At 40.3% G+C, this 17,528-nt stretch overlaps 1 non-coding gene across 1 annotated transcript; it reads right to left on the bottom strand.

The window, feature by feature from the left end:
* Nucleotides 1–13,007: 13,007 nt before the first annotated feature.
* On the bottom strand, nucleotides 13,008–13,115 carry LOC148551046 (small nucleolar RNA R71). Its single transcript, XR_015893748.1, has one exon. It is a non-coding gene; the product is annotated as a small nucleolar RNA R71 (small nucleolar RNA).
* Nucleotides 13,116–17,528: the final 4,413 nt, after the last annotated feature.

Genomic DNA, 17,528 nt, shown 5'->3' on the forward strand with positions numbered 1-17,528 from the left:
TGGCAAAAGCAAATGATGGAGCAACAACTGAGTCAAGGACAAAAATGGGGTAAAACATTCCACAGGATGGAACAGAGGCAAAATGAACAACAAGAATCCATCCAGAGGCTAATCAACATCCAAGCACATCAAGGTGCACACATACATGAGATGCATCGAAGACAAATAGAACAGGCAGAACTACTGGATGAGCAAAAGGCATTCGCAGAAGGAGTTTACCTGAGCGAGACTGGGCATCATATAAACACTCAAGCCAGGCTCGGTTACTTAGTAGGACAGCTGCCTATATTGCATTCAGGAATTACAAGGTACGAAGAAATGAGGGATGAATTAGCACGAGAAGAAAGACAAAAGGTGGAAGAGAGTCATGAATCAGTAAGGAAGGCACTTGAGGATTGGAAGCAAGCAAGATTGGCACGGATGCAAGGAAATGCAAGAGGACACAAAGAGGACAAACAAGGAAGAGAGCATGGGCAACCACACGAGTAAAAGGTGGTGGAGTTCCTTCTTTGGTCCATCTTTCTCTATGCTTTAAATAAGGAAGATCTTGTATGAAATAGAACATGCTTCCATAGTAGTTTGAACCTTTTTAAATTCTGTCTTTTAAGTTTTTTTTGAATAGGTCTATGCTTGCTAGTCTTTATGTCACTGCATCATCACTTGGCTTACTTGTATGCTTGTCCTTTTGAATCAAATGAAAAGAGAATGAGTGTTTTAAAAGACCAGAGAAGAGTTCATACTATGGAGTAAGTTCATGAGTTTATGGTGTGGTCATAAGTTAGCTAAGTTGGTTCAACCACAAGGTGGGATGACATCTATCTGTCATGAATACTATGCCTGAGACACACCCCATGAGACAAGCTAAATAAGAAGATCCTAATAAGAAAAAGGGAAAGAACAATAAAGGTTGAAAAATAAAAGAAAAAGAGTAAGCAATAAGGCTAGGCACCAATGGTTTTAATCTTGAGGCATGTGTCTGTGGTGCTCCTGTGTGAGGGATCTACTTGGATGAATAAGCTCTTAGGGGTGCCTTATCACTTGGTAACTTGGGTTAACTAACTCGGGATTATCAGCTGAAAGTCCACTATCAAGAGTAACCTTCACTACAGAGCATTTAGTACCCCAAAGAGGTACTGGACACCAAGGTCTCAAGAAAAGAAAATAAATAAACACTATGCCTGTGGTGTGTATGTATGGGGGAAAGAGACTTGAGGGAGTAAGTCCTTAGGGGTGTCTTAACACCTAGCACCTTGAACAAACTGGTTCGGGAGTGTTGGCTGAAAGCTTATCTTAAAGAGTGGCCCCCTTACAGAGCACTTAGCCTAAGAACACAAATAAGCCCTGAAATAACAATAAAAGGATCAATGAATAAAAGTCTCATGGGATGCAATCATAGTGAGTATTCTATGACATGATAAAGGTCTGAAAGCCAGTAAAGGAATGAATCTAAGTTGCTATGCATGAAACCACCATAAAACCAAGGACATGACCTCCACAAGAATGACTCATTTCTCTTGGCATTCCATTCATCATTCTCTTGTTCCAGTACTTGCTTAGGGACAAGCAAGATTTAAGTTTGGTGTTGTGATTCCAGGGCATTTTGGCCAGTTTCACTGACCTTTTCTTTACTGTTTTTAGGGTAGTTTCATGCATTTCCTTAGAAAATAAGCTAGTTTTGGGTAGATATTCACTTACATCTTGATTCAAGCATACATTGTGCACTTTACATGATTTCATGAGAATTTTGCATGAGTTTAATGACAGATTGGATGTTGTATTTCCCATGACTTGGACTAGAACTTTGATACACTCTATTGCTTGATTTCAGGACAAAGGAAGCAAGGAAGAACCACGTTAGCAGCCACATTAATCTAACTAACGTAACTCCTAACGTGGAATGGGAGTAACTTACAAAGTTAATGAGAAAAGTAATCGCCAATAACGCCCTCGAAGCCATCATTGCCCATGTTAAGAGTCACGTTAACTAAGTTAACGTGAACTCTAACGTGGAGGAAAGGAAATGGAGCCAACGTTAGTGACACTGACCTTTGTCACTAACGTTGGACCAAGCTCATAAGTGGCCATGTTAAGAGCCACATTAACTTAGTTAACGTGGGCTCTAATGTTAAGAAATAAAGGGGAAGCCAATGTTAGTGACATTCAACTTTGTCACTAACGTTGGCCAAGTCACAATAAGCCACGTTAACTCCCACGTTAACCTAGTTAACGTGGAAGCTAACGTGAAGAAAGTAGGTGATCGACAACGTTAGTGACACCAAACATTGTCACTAACGCTGGGATTAACCCATACAAGCCCCAATAAGCCACGTTAACTCCCACGTTAACCTAGTTAACGTGGAAGCTAACGTGAAGAAGGAAGGTGATCGCCAACGTTAGTGGCACCTAACATTGCCACTAACGTTGGAAGGAGCCCACACAAGCCACTATGAGCCACGTTAACTCCCACGTTAGTTAACGTGGAAGCTAACGTGGATAAGGGAATGATGAGCCAACGTTAGTGACACTCAACTTTGTCACTAACGTTGGAGATGGCTAGCATGGCCACGTTAGAAGCCACGTTAACCTAGTTAACGTGGACTCTAACGTGAGAAATAGGGGCACATTGGAGCGTTAGTGACAAAGGTAAATGTCACTAACGTTCTCAAAGGTTGGCAAGCCTACGTTAAAAGAGCCACGTTAACTAAGTTAACGTGGACTCTAACGTAAGGAAGGGGGAGACTTCTCAACGTTACTGGGAAAGGTAAGTCCCAGTAACGTGTGCGAAGGGCATAGAGGCAACGTTAGTGGCAACGTTTGTACCACTAATGTTGAAGTTAGCGTGGCTCTTATTTTGGTGAGGAACGTTAGTGAAAAAGGTGATTGTCACTAACGTTCTCGAACCCACATTTTCACTTAACGTTAACACCCCTAACGTCCTGAGCTAAAGTCTCTACCCACTTCACACTTTCTCTCTGCAAGCAAAACTAAGCCCAATGAAGAAGAGAACTGCTTCAAACTCAAGATCCAAAGGCCCATACCCAAGACTTGAAGAGCCAACTAGAAGAACAGAAGAGTAGTATATATAGGAGTAGCTTTGAATTAGAAAGGAGAGTTGGAAATTATAGGGAGCCTCTTGGCATAGAACTACTCTCTGTATTTTACTTTCTTTGCACTTCTAGTTTTATCATATATTCTCCATCTTTGTTTTTATTTTCCAGAGCTATGAACAACTAAACCCCTTTCATTGGGTTAGGGAGCTCTGTTGTAATTTGATGGATCAATACTAGTTTTCATTATTCTTCTTCTATCTTTTCTCTTGATTTTCCTTGAAAGCTTTCGATCTTCATCCAATTGGGTAGTTATCTTGGAAAAGAAGCTATTCAAACTTGGATCTCTTCTGAACCTTGAAAGAGGAATGAAGAGATCATGCTAGAAATGCTTTCTCATGCTGGACCAAATTGGGTTTGGATGGATATGTGACTATAATCCTCTCAACACTTGATTTGGGAAATGTATGTGGTATAATCAGTGACCATACTTCATCTCTTCTCATGAGCAATTGACCAAGGAATTGGCTATTGATCAAGATTTGAGAGATTGAATTACAAGGAATTGTAATTCGATCACTTAAGATTGCCAAGGAGATCAATGAGAGCATTGATTGAGGAAGAGATGAAAATAAAATTGATCCGGAGAATGCAACATCTCCTGAGCCCAATGAACTCCCCATTTCTGATCTTACCCATTCTCTTTAATTTCTGTCATTTACTTTTATGAGCAATTCCCCCATTCCCATTTAAGATTCTGCAATTTACTTTCCATCATTTACATTCAGCTTTTTATTTCTGGCATTTACTTTTCTGTTATTTACTTTCCCGCCATTTAATTTTCTGCAATTCTCAACTCAAATTCTGATTTGCTCAACTAGAACATTCCTCTAATTAAAGTTGCTTGATCAATCAATCCTTGTGGGATTCGACCTCACTCTATTGTGAGTTTTTACTTGACGACAAATTCGGTACACTTGCCGAAGGAAATTTGTTATGAGACAAGTTTTCCGTGCATCAGTAATTAATGCAGAAATCTTCTTCCAGGCCCACTTGGTGTGTGCTTGGGCTGAGCATTGAAGCTTCCATGTGTAGACACTTTTCTTGGATTTAAACGCCAGCTTTTGTGCCAGTTTGGGCGTTTAACTCCAGCTTTTGTGCCAGTTTTGGAGATAAACGCCAAAATTCTTGAGCTGACTTGGAACGCCTGTTTGGGCCATCAAATCTTGGGCAAAGTATAAACTATTATATATTTCTGGAAAGCCCAGGATGTCTACTTTCCAACGCAATTGAGAGCGCGCCAATTGGCCTTCTGTAGCTCCAGAAAATCCACTTCGACTGCAGGGAGGTCAGAATCCAACAGCATCTGCAGTCCTTTTTCAGCCTCTGAATCAGATTTTTGCTCAGGTCCCTCAATTTCAGCCAGAAAATACCTGAAATCATAGAAAAACACACAAACTCATAGTAAAGTCTAGAAATGTAATTTTTAAATAAAAACTAATAAAAACATAATAAAAACTAACTAAAATATACTAAAAATATACTAAAAACAATGCCAAAAAGCGTATAAATTATCCGCTCATCAAGGTCGAAGAAGGGTCACCCAGAGTGATCCACTACAGTGAAAAGGCCAACTCCCAACTTCAAAGGGAAGAACTCGACCTACTTCCAGAAATCCGAGAAAGAGCTCGGATCAGGGAAGAGGCATTAAAATGACGAATGGCTTCAAGATACAATCAAAAGGTAGTGCCGCGAGGTTTTGCCGAGAACGACCTCATCCTAATCCGAAATGATATCGGAACAACTCGACCTGGAAAAGGAAAGCTGGCAGCAACCTGGAAAGGACCCTACCGAGTCATAGAAGTACTTGGAAAGGGCTACTACAGGCTGTCCAAACTCGAAGGGCGTGAGCTTCCCAGGTCATGGCATGCTTGCAACCTATGAAGGTATTGTAGTTAGAGGTAATAAGGATCTAAGGATAAGGTGCACTCTTTTTCCTGAAAAGGTTTTTTAATGAGGCGCCAAGCCAAGATTTGTAAAATACCTAACTTAGAGGAGTAAAACTCCCACATGTACATATTTGCATATTTCTATTTTGAATAAAATTTTTCAGATTTCCCACAAATTCTTTATCAAGACGCATTAATCTGAAATGCAAAAATTCATCGTCCGATTATAAAGCTACAGATCGGCAGAAAGTGAAAATTAAATTCACTACACGATCACGGTAAAGACCAACAAAGATGAAAACCAAATTCATCAGAAGGTCGACCAACGGGGATCAAACCCAATTTCTACGAAATCGGCAAAGATGAAAAAGCGACAAAAATTGAATAATGCAAGAAGTTATCGAAAGTGATCCATAGAAAGGACCTGATGAGGTCTTAATAAAAATAGGTTGCTAAAAATAACTTAAAGACCGGCCGACGTAGAAGAAGTCGGACCAGTCAACCACAATAACCAAAGTTATAAAAAGTAAATCCCTGGAAAGAGGTCTGGCCAGCCCTAAAAAAGAGGATTACTAGAAATAACTTAGAAGGGACCGACGTAAAGAAGTCGGCCCAAAACCAGAAAGTTATAAAAAGTAATCCCTGAAAGAGACCTGACAAAGGTCTAAGAAAGAGGATTACTAGAAATAACTTATAAGGGACCGACGTAAAGAAGTCGGCCCAAGACCAGAAAGTTATAAAAAGTAATCCCTGAAAAAGACCTGACAAAGGTTCAAGAAAGAGGATTACTAGAAATAACTTAGAAGGGACCGACGTAAAGAAGTCGGCCCAAAACCAGAAAGTTATAAAAAGTAATCTCTGAAAGAGACCTGACAAAGGTCCAAGAAAGAGGATAAGTAGAAATAACTTAGAAGGACCGATGCAAAGAAGTCGGCCCAAAACCAAAAGGTTATAAAAATTAATCCCTAAAAGAGACCTGACAAAGGTCCAAAAAGAGGATTCCTAGAGATAACTTAGAAGGGACCGACATGATGAAGTCGGCCCGACCAAGATGCCAAAATTAAAGGTAAATCCATAGAAGCGACCTAACAAAGGTCCAAACAAAATGGATTACTACAAAATAATTTCAGACCAAGATAAAGAAGTTGGCCAATGGAAGGCATACGAGTTGGACCCAGAAATTCACGACCTCAAAAGAATCAAGCTGCAAAGTATGAAAATATGAAAGCAATCAAAAGAGGTCGAACAACAAGTCTCCAACACTCCCAAAAACCTAAAAAAATGTCAGATAAGGTGCAGACAAACACATCATTCAAGAAGAAGGTTATAATAAAAGGACTCAAGAGGCCACCAGATGTCAACCCCAAAGAGCCTGAAAAGCTACCTTTGTTTTTTCAAAAATAAAGTTGCTAACAGAGAAGCAACTAAAAAATATCCAACAGTTACTGCAGACTACAAAAGATAAAAAGTTCAAAGCCCACAAGCCGGGCTATAGACAAAAACACTAAAAGAAATAATCATTGAGGATCTGAAGATTTCTCAGCTGCATCATCACGGGGTGAAGGAGGGCGAGTCTGAAGAGGCATCGCATCTACCGTCCCATCATCCCGGTTCAAGATCTGACAATCAGGTTCCGACTCGGGATGAACAACTGCAGGGGTTGAGGAAGTCGGCGCAACAGAGACCTTGGTGGCAGGCACGGGAGGAGGCTCGATGTCGTCATCATCTTCAGGGTCATCTGGGACAATTTTACCATCTTTTACAATATTGTCCAAGCTGAAGAGAGAGAGGTCAAGATCGGGCGCAAGGACTCAAACTTGATCCTTCAAATTATCATAAGCAGCATTGACACTACCCACAAGATGACCCTGGAGCTCGGCATAATTAGCTCGGGCAGACTCCAAATCCTCCCTAAGACGCATCATTTCCCTATAGGTCGTAACATAGCTCTCCTTATGCTTCAACGCCATATCCTTAGCCAACTTTGCAGAAGCCGCCAAGGCAACAGCTCTAGTCTTTTCACCCTCCAATTCTTTCTCCAACTTGGTCACCTTCACCTCGAGCTCCTCCTTTAAACCCTTAATCCGGTCAAACTCTGATTTGGCCTCATCCATAAAGGCCTTCGTCGCATGGATAGGAAGATCTTGGGCAGTTCGGTACAGAGCCACTCCCATATGTGCCATCTTGATGGTACTCCGAGTTATGAAATCCAAATAGTGAAGAAGAAAAACATCATCCATAGGAAGGGCACCATAGGGACCAATCTGCTGGTCAACAAATCCAATGGCATCAAAATCAGGAGCGTCCAGATTAAAGGGCTCAACAGTCCGAGGTCTTTTCGAAGGAGGAACGGCCGTAGGAGAAGAAACGGCAGCAGAGGATTGGGGAGGGTCGAGCACATGGACCCGAGGAGTAGGAATCATACTCCTCGGTCCAGGAGAGCTCGGTACTGATGGCTTCGGTGAAACATGAGAGGATCCTTCCTCAGCCACCTTGCCCGAAATGTTTTGGGCAACAGTAGCCTTCCTCGCCTTTTTGAAGGCCCTCATTGAGTCATTATTTTTAACCATCTCTGAAAAAGAAATTAACCATAGAAGCAGATTACAAACTAGAAAACGAAGAAAGCAAGATAAAATAGAGCAAAATATAATGAATACCCAGCACAGCTCGGACAAGGGTTAGATTTCCCAAAAATTTCTTGGTATCAAGATGGGGAGGTTCCCCCCAAATATCCTCCAAGACAGTTACAAAGGCCTGCTCGACCTCGTCCAACATTTCCCAAGTATACCTAGACACCACTACGTTCTTCTGCCATTCTAAGGGAAAGCGGGTCTCGCCATTCTCATCCAAAAAGAAAGGACGAGCTCCTTCAACAGCTCAGATCTTAAAAAAGTAATTTTTAAAATCCCTAAAAAACTCATCATACATGGAAAAAACTTTATGTCCCTGGGCAGACCTAAAAGAAATCCAAGAAGCCTTCTTTTTTGTAGTCCCAGGTTTGGTCAACACAAAAAGATACAAAAAAAGGGTTTGAGAAGGTTTAACATCAAACTCCTGACAAACCAACTGAAAAATCTTGATAAAACTCCAAGAATTCGGATGAAGCTGAGATGGGGCCACATTACACGATCATAATAGGTCGGTCTCAAAAGGAGTGAAGGGAAGGGTGATGTTCATCTGGCGAAAAAAGAAGTCGTATGCATAGAAAAAGGGATGCTCCCCCTGGGTCAGAACAAGGAAGCAAACCCTTTCATCAGAATCAGGTGCTACCAATTCATAGTTGTTCTCCTGATCCCTACTACTACAGATTCGGTGATGTTTCCTAAGCTCCACACAGAATTCAGAATTAGCCAGAGAAACACACAGCAACACAAGGGAGTCCAACCAGTCGGACATCCCCTCGGAAACCTTAGAAGACGCCTCAACAATATTTTTGCGAGAAGACATGGCCAACTAGTCCTACAAACAAGAAAAGAAAATGGATTACTAACCAAATACAGCTCGGGCGATATCAGAACAACTCGGACAATATGACTCAGATCAATACAAAAAAGGAAAGCCCCAAGACGCACACCAAGGTCCAGGGGCATCCTTTGGAGGCAGTAATACAGAGTAAAAGACTCAGAGAAGGCTACAGAGGCTAAAACATCCCAAGCAAAGGACTCTAAAGCAACGCTCCAAGAAGAAAGACGCAAATCAAAGCAAGAGTATTAAAAAGATCATCATCCTCTACAAAGCTACCCCAACAAAGAAAAAAATAAATAAAGCCACCTCTTAGATACAGTCTATCAACAAAAGGAACTGCCAAGTAACAGAGCATGCCAAGGGGAAATCACAAAACACACAACCTTTGCCAGAATCAAACAAGCCATTATCCCAAAAACCACGAAATCAAATACTACAGAAACAGGCAACAAACATGTAAAAAGCTTCAATCATCAGGAGAAATACCAAAGAAAATACATAAGGTCGAAGAGGAAGCCAGGAAAAACACATCACAGAGACAAACAAGCACAAAGAAAATGAAAAGGTTCAAGCTTTCCAACATGCATTCTCAAAACTCTACCAAGTAATAAAAGGAACGACGAAAGAAGTAAAGAAACGAGAGCCAACCTGAAAAGAAAGGAGAAAACTCTGAAGAAGTTGAAAGACGGAGCAACAAAATCCGAATCGCCTTTTCACCAACAATCGCCAAACAGCGTCGCAGAGAAAAATGCGAATATGCAAGTCTCAGGTAAAACAGAAAGATAGAGAAAAAAGGGAGGAAGTTACAGAGAAGAGAAAAGAAAACCGTTTCTTGTGTGTAAAGTTCAAAATAAAAGAGGCAAGAGAAACAGGGCATTAAAACTAATTAATGAGGTTATTAAAAACCTCGCACATTCCCAAGACAAAGAGTGCGAATGTGAAGCGCGCGCTTTCAAAAAGAGAAGAAGAAACGCTTTACATTCAAAAGCTTCAGCGAAGTCGACAAAATGCTCGAGTTCAGCTTCACTAGAGAAGGATCGAAGTCCAAAAACTAAAACTCGACCTCAAAAGGAAGACCGTACTCGAGTAGGGGCACTGTTCATACCCTGGGTCGAGCTGTCCGACCCAGGATGTTTTAACGACAAGTCGACCGACCTCTTTAGGTCAGACTATCCGACCTCTTCAAGAGCTCGGCCAAATCACTACAGAGGCCCAAGAAAGCCTAAATAAAGGAACACAGCCCAAATCTAAAGGCAGCCAAAGGCTAGAAAGATAAAGGCGGTTCCCTTGAAGATAAGATGACCTCACCCAAAGATAAGATAGGATAAGATAACTATCTTATCCCCAGAAGAGTCACTCCTCACCATTATAAATACACTGGAGCACCCAAGTATAACTCATACTCTGATTCTACTAAAAACCAGCTTAATACCCTTGCTAACTTAAGCATCGGAGTCCCTTGCAGGTACCACCACCCTCTGGTGACAAAGGATCAGCAACATTGTCAGTCCAACAAGTCGGGCGCGACAGCTCCAGCCACCATCCACCAGCCGGATATGTCATCTCCGACCAGCACAGAAGATCTCGTCCGAGATCGACCTACAGTTTTAGGTAACCCTCGGAACAAAAAATAAAACTAAGAACCCTAATCTAGAGAGAGGAGAGAGCTTCTCTCTCTAGAATTCTGCATCTCAAAACTAAAACTAAGTGTATCAATGATTCCCCCCTAGACCCCTCTTGAATTCTGCATATAATAGCCTCAGAAAATGAGTTGGATCTGGGCCTGGGAAGCTCAGAAATTGCTCCCACCATTTTCATTTTAATGAGGTCACGTGCGAGCTGTGACGTGTACGCATGGGTCATGCGTACGCGTTGCCTGGCATTTTACTTTCCACGCGTACACGTAATGTCACGCGTACACGTCGCCATGCAACTTCATCTTCACGCGTGCGCGTCTGCCACGTGTGCGCGTCAATGTATACACTCCAAATCCTTGATTTTCCATGAATTCTCCACTTTGCATGCTTTTCTCTTTACTCCTTTGATCCATTCCTAGCCTTTCCAACTTGGGTTTACTAACAAACACATCAAGGCATCTAGTGGAATCAAAGGTGAATCAAAATTAGCAATTAAGGGCCTAAAAAGCATGTTTTGACTCTCAAGCACAAATTAGGAGAAAATCATAAAAGCATGCCATTTCATTGAATAAATATGAGAAAAGTTGATAAAATCCTCTAAATTAAGCACAAGATAAACCCTAAAAGGGGGTTTATCAACGACTAATGATCAAGGTGTTTTTCTCCCACTTAAGGAAACTCATGGAAGTATATGTGGACAACATGCTCGTCAAAACTAAGGACGACTTAGCCCTCCTATCCGACCTTTGATAAATCACTATTTTATGGTTTATATTGTGTTTAATTGTGTGGTTTTATCATGATCTTTACCCACTTATTCATTAAATAAGCATGCATTTGTAATTCCTTCCTAAAGATGCTTTATGATTGAAAACTTGCTTCCTAGAGACTTTTAATTATGTATTTTAATTCTCCTATATTCCATTCGATGCCGTGATCTGTGTGTTAAGTGTTTCAGGCTTTATAGGGCATGAATGAGTTGGAGATTGGAAAGGAAGCTTGCGAAAATGGAAGAAACACAAGAAATTGAGGAGATGACCAGCGAGGAGTGACGCGGCCGCATGGCTTACGCGACCGCGCGAAAGAGAGAAAATCGCAGTGACGCGGCTGCATGGCTCACGCGACCGCGCGGATTGGAATAGCACAAGTGACGCAGAGGCGTGGACGACGCGCCCGCGTGGAAAAGCTAAACGCCGAACGACGCGGCCACATGAATGACGCGATCGCGTGACGTGCGCGATCTGCATAATCTGCAGAATCGCTGGGGGCGATTTTTGGGCCCTGTTTTGACCCAGTTTTCGGTCCGAAAAAGCAGACTAGAGCCAGAGGACATGCAGAACCAACAAAAAACATTCATTCTATATAGTTTTAGTTTTTTAGATCTAGTTTTTACTCCTCCTCTAGGTTTTCTCTCTACACATTGATAGTTCTTAGGATTTTAATTTCTGTTGTTCTTTGCATTGGGATATTGAGAAGAGTTATTACCTCATCAAGACTTCGTCATTCTAGTTCGTTTTTTTTACTTGGCTTTACTCTTCCATGTCCTTTAATTCACTCAATTTTACTATTGGATTATTTTAGAATTTATTAATACAAGAGTTACTTTTATTTTTAATTGATTCCTTTGAGTTTTATTTATCATGTCTTTCTTTAATTCTCTTTTCTATGTTATGAATTCCACATTCACAATGAGCGAGTAGTTCCCTAACCTGATGGGGAGTTGGTTGAAAGGAACCCTCAAGTTGGAATGCTCAAAGGAGAAATTGTAATTGGATTTATTGTTGGATTGCTCTCTAGTCACTAACGCCAGTCCTTCCAAGTAAGCGGATTGGGACTTGTGAATAGAAACAACATTCCAACTTGTTTGACTTTCCCTTACCTAGTAAGGGATAACTAAACAGAACAACCTTCGATTATCAATTAATCTTGAGAGTACTGCAACAAGAATAGGTCTTCCAACTAATCTACTCCCAATCAAGGCTTTTATTTAAATTACTTAATTTCTCCAATTTAATTTCCTGTTTATTCAACTCAAACTCTTTTTGAAAACATCTGATTAATAAAATTGCACACCTTTCTGCAACTCGTTGGGAGACGACCTGGGATTCATACTCCCAGTATTTTAATTTTAATTTTTGTGACAACCCTTCTAAATTGATAAGTGGATTTCTGGTTGGTTAATAACTATACTTGCAACGCATATCTTATAACAATTCTTAATTCGCCAATTTTTGCCACGTCAATTTTTGGCGCCGTTGCCGGGGAGTTGCAATAGAGTGCTAAAGTTATTAATTGGAATTTATTTATTTGCATTTTATTTTATCTTACTACTATGAGCTGCTTGTTTCTTTCGCTAGATGACGCGTTCACTTCCTGATCCAAGCTTGCCAGCATTCGATCCTGAGATTGAAAGAACTATTTCACGAATAAGGCAAGCTCGGCATCGGTTAGTCCTCTTTGAGGGCGGATCTGAAATGTCATTTGAGGAAGAAACCAGCCCCCATTCTACTGATTCGGTTGATTTACGTGTAGGTGACATGGCAGAATCTTGGAGAGTTACTACCCAGGAGGCTGGAGCCCCTGTTTTTACAATGCAACCGTTTCAAGCGCATCACCCAGCGGTGGCTACAGACTTTGAAATAAAGACTGCATTGCTCAATTTGATGCCCAAGTTTCATGGCTTACCTGCTCAAGAGCCTATCAAGCACCTGAGATATTTTCAAGCAGCCTGTTCTACTGTCAGGCATGATGGTGCAGATAAAACTTCAATTTTGCTTAAAGCTTTCCCGTTTTCTCTTGAGGAAAAGGCAAGAGAGTGGTACTACACTCAACCCGCAGCAACTGTATCCAACTGGGATACACTTAAAAGAGAATTCTTGGAAAAATTCTTTCCAGCTGAAGTTACTGATAAACTGAGGAAAGATATTTCCATGATTGTTCAGGACGAATCTGAGACTCTCTATGAATACTGGGAGTGCTTCAATAATCTTCTGGAAGCATGCCCCCACCATATGATTGACAAGATAGTGTTGCTCGGCTATGTCACACAGGGCATGAGGCCCCAAGATAAGACCACATTGGAAAGCGCTAGCAATGGGTCTATGAAAAAGTACAAGACCACTGATAAGGCATAGCAATTGATCAGCGACTTAGCTGAATCTACTCAAAATCATAGGCAGAAACAAGGCCGTTCAAAAGCCGTTGCAGAAGTATCCTCTAGCAGAGAGACTGCTGCTCTAACTCAGAGTATCTGTGAAATGACCAACTTGCTGAAGCAGATGCAATTGAATCAATAGCAAGTTCAGCAAGCTCAACCTTCTGCACCACAGCAAAGCCAACAGTTAGTCCCACAGAGAGTTTACAGAATCTGTGCTGATTATAGCCATTATACTGATGAATGTCTGCAGCTCCAGCAGGAAGACAACACCGTGGCAGCCACTCATAACTTCTATGACCGCCCCAACCAAGGGTACAATCAAGGTGGCAATTACAGCCATGGATGGCAGGACAATTCTAACCAGAATTGGAAGGACAACAACAACAGAGGAGGCAGAGACAATCAGGGAAATCAGAGGTGGAATACCAACAACAACAGGCAGCAGAACCAGAACCAGCCTTACAGAGCACCTCACCTGAGGCAATCCCAAGGACCACAGAATAACCAACAGCAGACTGATAAACCACTATTTCATGGTTTATCTTGTGCTCAATTGAGTAGATTTTATCAACTCTTTACCCACTTATTCATACTATTTGCATGAGTTTACATTCTCCTTCCTGATTTTGTGCTATGATTGAAAACATGCTTCTTTGGCCTTTATATTACTAATATTAATCATCTCTTATCACCATTAGATGCCTTGATATGTGTGTAAGTGATTTCAGAGATTACAGGGCTGGAATGGCTCAGAGGATGGAAAGGAAGCATGCAAAAGTGGAAGGAATACAAGAGGTTGGAGAAATTGCTAAGCTGTCCAGCCTGACCTCTTCGCACTCAAACGGCTATAACTTTAGCTATAGAGATCCAAACGATGCGGTTCCAGTTGCGTTGGAAAGCTAACGTCCGGGGCTTCAATTTGATATATAATATGTTATAGTTGCTCTGACATTATGCGACGCGAACGTGTGCTCCACGCGGACGCGTCGCAGTGATGAAAAATCAGCGTGTTTGAATTCACAACCAGCGAATTCTGGGCTGTTTCCGACCCAGTTTGCGGCCCAGAAAACACAGATTAGAGGCTATAAAGTGGGGGAATGCATCCATTCATGAACAAGCTTTCACATTCACAATTTTAGGAATAAATGTAGTTCTTAGAGAGAGAGATTCTCTCCTCTCTCTTAGGATTTAGTTTTAGGATTTAGGATTATTTCTTCTTCATCACAGGTTCAATGTTCCTCTAATTTATTCTTCTACTTTTATTTTATTACTTTAATTGATATTTATCTTTCCAATTTAGCTTATGCTACATTCATGTTATGATTTTCTTAATTAATATTATTTGAGGTATTTCAGTTTATGATTGTTCTATTCTATTTATGAATGCTTTTAATTTAATTTAGATATTTTCTTCCTTTTGGCTTTCGTTAAGTAATTGGTAACACTTGAGTTATCAAACTCATTATTGACTGAAAATTGAAATTCTTCAAAAATTAATTCGAGATCCAATAACTCTAACTTTTCCCAAGGAGAGACTAGGACTTGAGGAATCAGAATTAATTCATCTACTTAACTTACCTTCATAGTTAGAGGTTAACAAAGTGGGAGAAAAATCCAATTCTCATCACAATTGATAAGGATAACTAGGATAGGACTTCCAGTTCTTATATCTTCCCAAGAGTTTATTTTATAATTATTTATTTTATTCTTCTTATCATTCAACATACTGCTTCCTTACTTTCAAAACCCCCAATTTACAAGACTCATAACCAATAATAAGAACATACTTCCCTGCAATTCCTTGAGAAGACGACCCGAGGTTTAAATACTCGGTTATCAATTTATTAAGGGGTTTGTTACTTGTGACAACCAAAACGTTTGTAAGAAAGGTTGATTGCTTGGTTTAGTAACTATACTTGCAACGAGAGTTTAATATAACTTCTAAACCATCAATCTTCAGTTCTCTTCAAAAATGGCGCCGTTGCCGGGGAATTACAAACGTGTGCCTTATTATTGGTTATTGTAAATATTTGCTTTTTACTTGTTTATTTGTTTTTATTTTTGTTTTTATTTTTACTTTTTTCATAAATTAAGAGGTTATTGGTTTTTATTTAATTATAAAAAATTTTTCAAAAAATTTTTTTTCTTGGTGTTCATCTTGATCTTCAAGTTGTTCTTCGTGTTCATCTTGACCTTCAAGTTGTTCTTAGTTGTTTTCTTCGTTTTGATCTAAAAATTTTTAAGTTTGTTGTCATTTTATTGTTTTTCTCTTTCCTTATTAAATTCAAAAATTCAAAATTTAAAAATCAAATTTCAAAATTCAAATTTCAAATCTCAAAATTCAAAATTCAAATTTCAAAATTTAATTTTCAAATTCAATATTTAAATAACCTTTTAATTTAAATTTGTTTTTATTTTCGTTTTTAATTTTTATTTGCTATTATGAGTTCTCACCCCCGTCGCTTTGAGTTTGGTTCCGATGTTGTTGCAAGGAATGAAAATTATAACAGGAACATGCATCAAGGTCAAAACAATCAGAGATGGAAGGAACCACGAGGATCTGATCAACCCTTCCGGCAGCAACACCTTCCACAATACCACAGACAAAGACCATCCTATAATGCATGCCAAAGCAATAGATATGGTGGACTCCATCATATACCTATGACCCACCTCCTCAACACAACTCTGGACCACCATACTCACAAGCCCCTTTTCACCAAACACCATCATATGACCCTAACCCACATCCACCATACCAACCACCCTATGAACCAAATGAACCATACATAGATACACCCCAACCTCCATTGGATAACAATACACTCATCTCTAACGTCATTGGTCTCACCTCTACACTCCAAAATCTTATATCCCGCATGAACCAACCCTCTACCTCCAATATTCAACCCTCAAGCTCTAGTGCACTTCCTTTTCAACCACATAATGATCTTTTCATCCCATCACCACCCTCCATGGGAGAGCACCGACATCCATTAATCCAAGAGCAAGATGATCCCAATTATGCTATTGATACAGAACAGGAAAGAAGGAATCATCTTCGCGAATCCATACTTCATAAGGAGCTAGAGGAGGCCCTAAAGGTGAAGGTAGTAAAGACCCTTGAAGATGAAAGAATAGTTGAAAGGAGTTGTCATGGAAAGAAAATCATCAAGGATGAGTACCATTTTATATTAAAACTACTGGACAAAGCAGTAATTATTGATGAGGAAAAAGTGGTTGAAGACTTGCGAGATGCTGAACCTCCATGGGAAAGTCAAGACATAGAGCCTCCTTCCAAGATGGTTGCATTTGATGTTGAGAAGGGTGTACAACCTCCAAGGCATACCCTGATTGAAGACTTGGAAGAGGTTGATCAAAAGATGGAGATTCAAGAAAAAGAGGCACAGCCTCCCATGCCCCTTGGTGAGAAATGTAAAAGAGATTGAATTAGAAGAAAGCTACTAAGAGGAAGAGGTTGAAATTGAAGAAGCTTGCAAGGAGGTGGAAGTTGTCAAGAAAGAACATAAGGGAGAGGAGCTTGATATAACTTTGCCAAAGCTACTGGAGACCTCTCCACCTAAGTTTCCATCATCCTTCACAACATTCAAGTGGGTAAAATTCATATCCCTTAGCTTTCTAATTCCACTTGAATATGGGCTACTGGAGACGGATGGTCAACTTAGAGCTCTTTGTGGCATTAAGAGTAAGAGGAAGATGGTCAGTGGTAAATTTTGTTCTGCAAGGTTCATTATGGTTGGAAGCTTTAAGTTTAAACGCAAAGGTTGGTGTAGAGCTCAATTGAATGGGTCTAGGAAGTTGTTTGGACGCTTCACTGAGAGTTCTAAGGCTGAACCACCCGGATGGAATCATGATAATCAACTTGAAGACGGGTGTAGAAACAAGATTTGGGATCCCGGAGGCCATTGGAATTACAAACATTGGTGGAGATTCCTGGATGAATTTAAGCACAAGCCACCATAACAGGAAGCTCATCAAATGTCCAACTTAAGGACTTTAACTAAAAGTGCTAGGTGGGAGACAACCCACCATGGTATGATCGTTCCTTTTTTTTATTTTTATTTAGTTTTATTTGTTTTCAAGTTTTATTTTATTTTAGAACCTGGAGTTTTGTATAATATTCATATTAGCATTACATTATGCATTTTTCATGCATAAAAAAAAAAGAAGCACGCACGCGACACGTCCGCGTCACTAGTGCATTTGGAAGAAAAGAAAAGTGAACAGAGAGTCACGCGAGAGCGTGGCTGGA

The sequence above is a fragment of the Arachis ipaensis genome, chromosome B7, assembly GCF_059453495.1.
Source record: "Arachis ipaensis isolate K30076 ecotype BB chromosome B7, ASM5945349v1, whole genome shotgun sequence".
Classification (NCBI taxonomy): domain Eukaryota; kingdom Viridiplantae; phylum Streptophyta; class Magnoliopsida; order Fabales; family Fabaceae; genus Arachis; species Arachis ipaensis.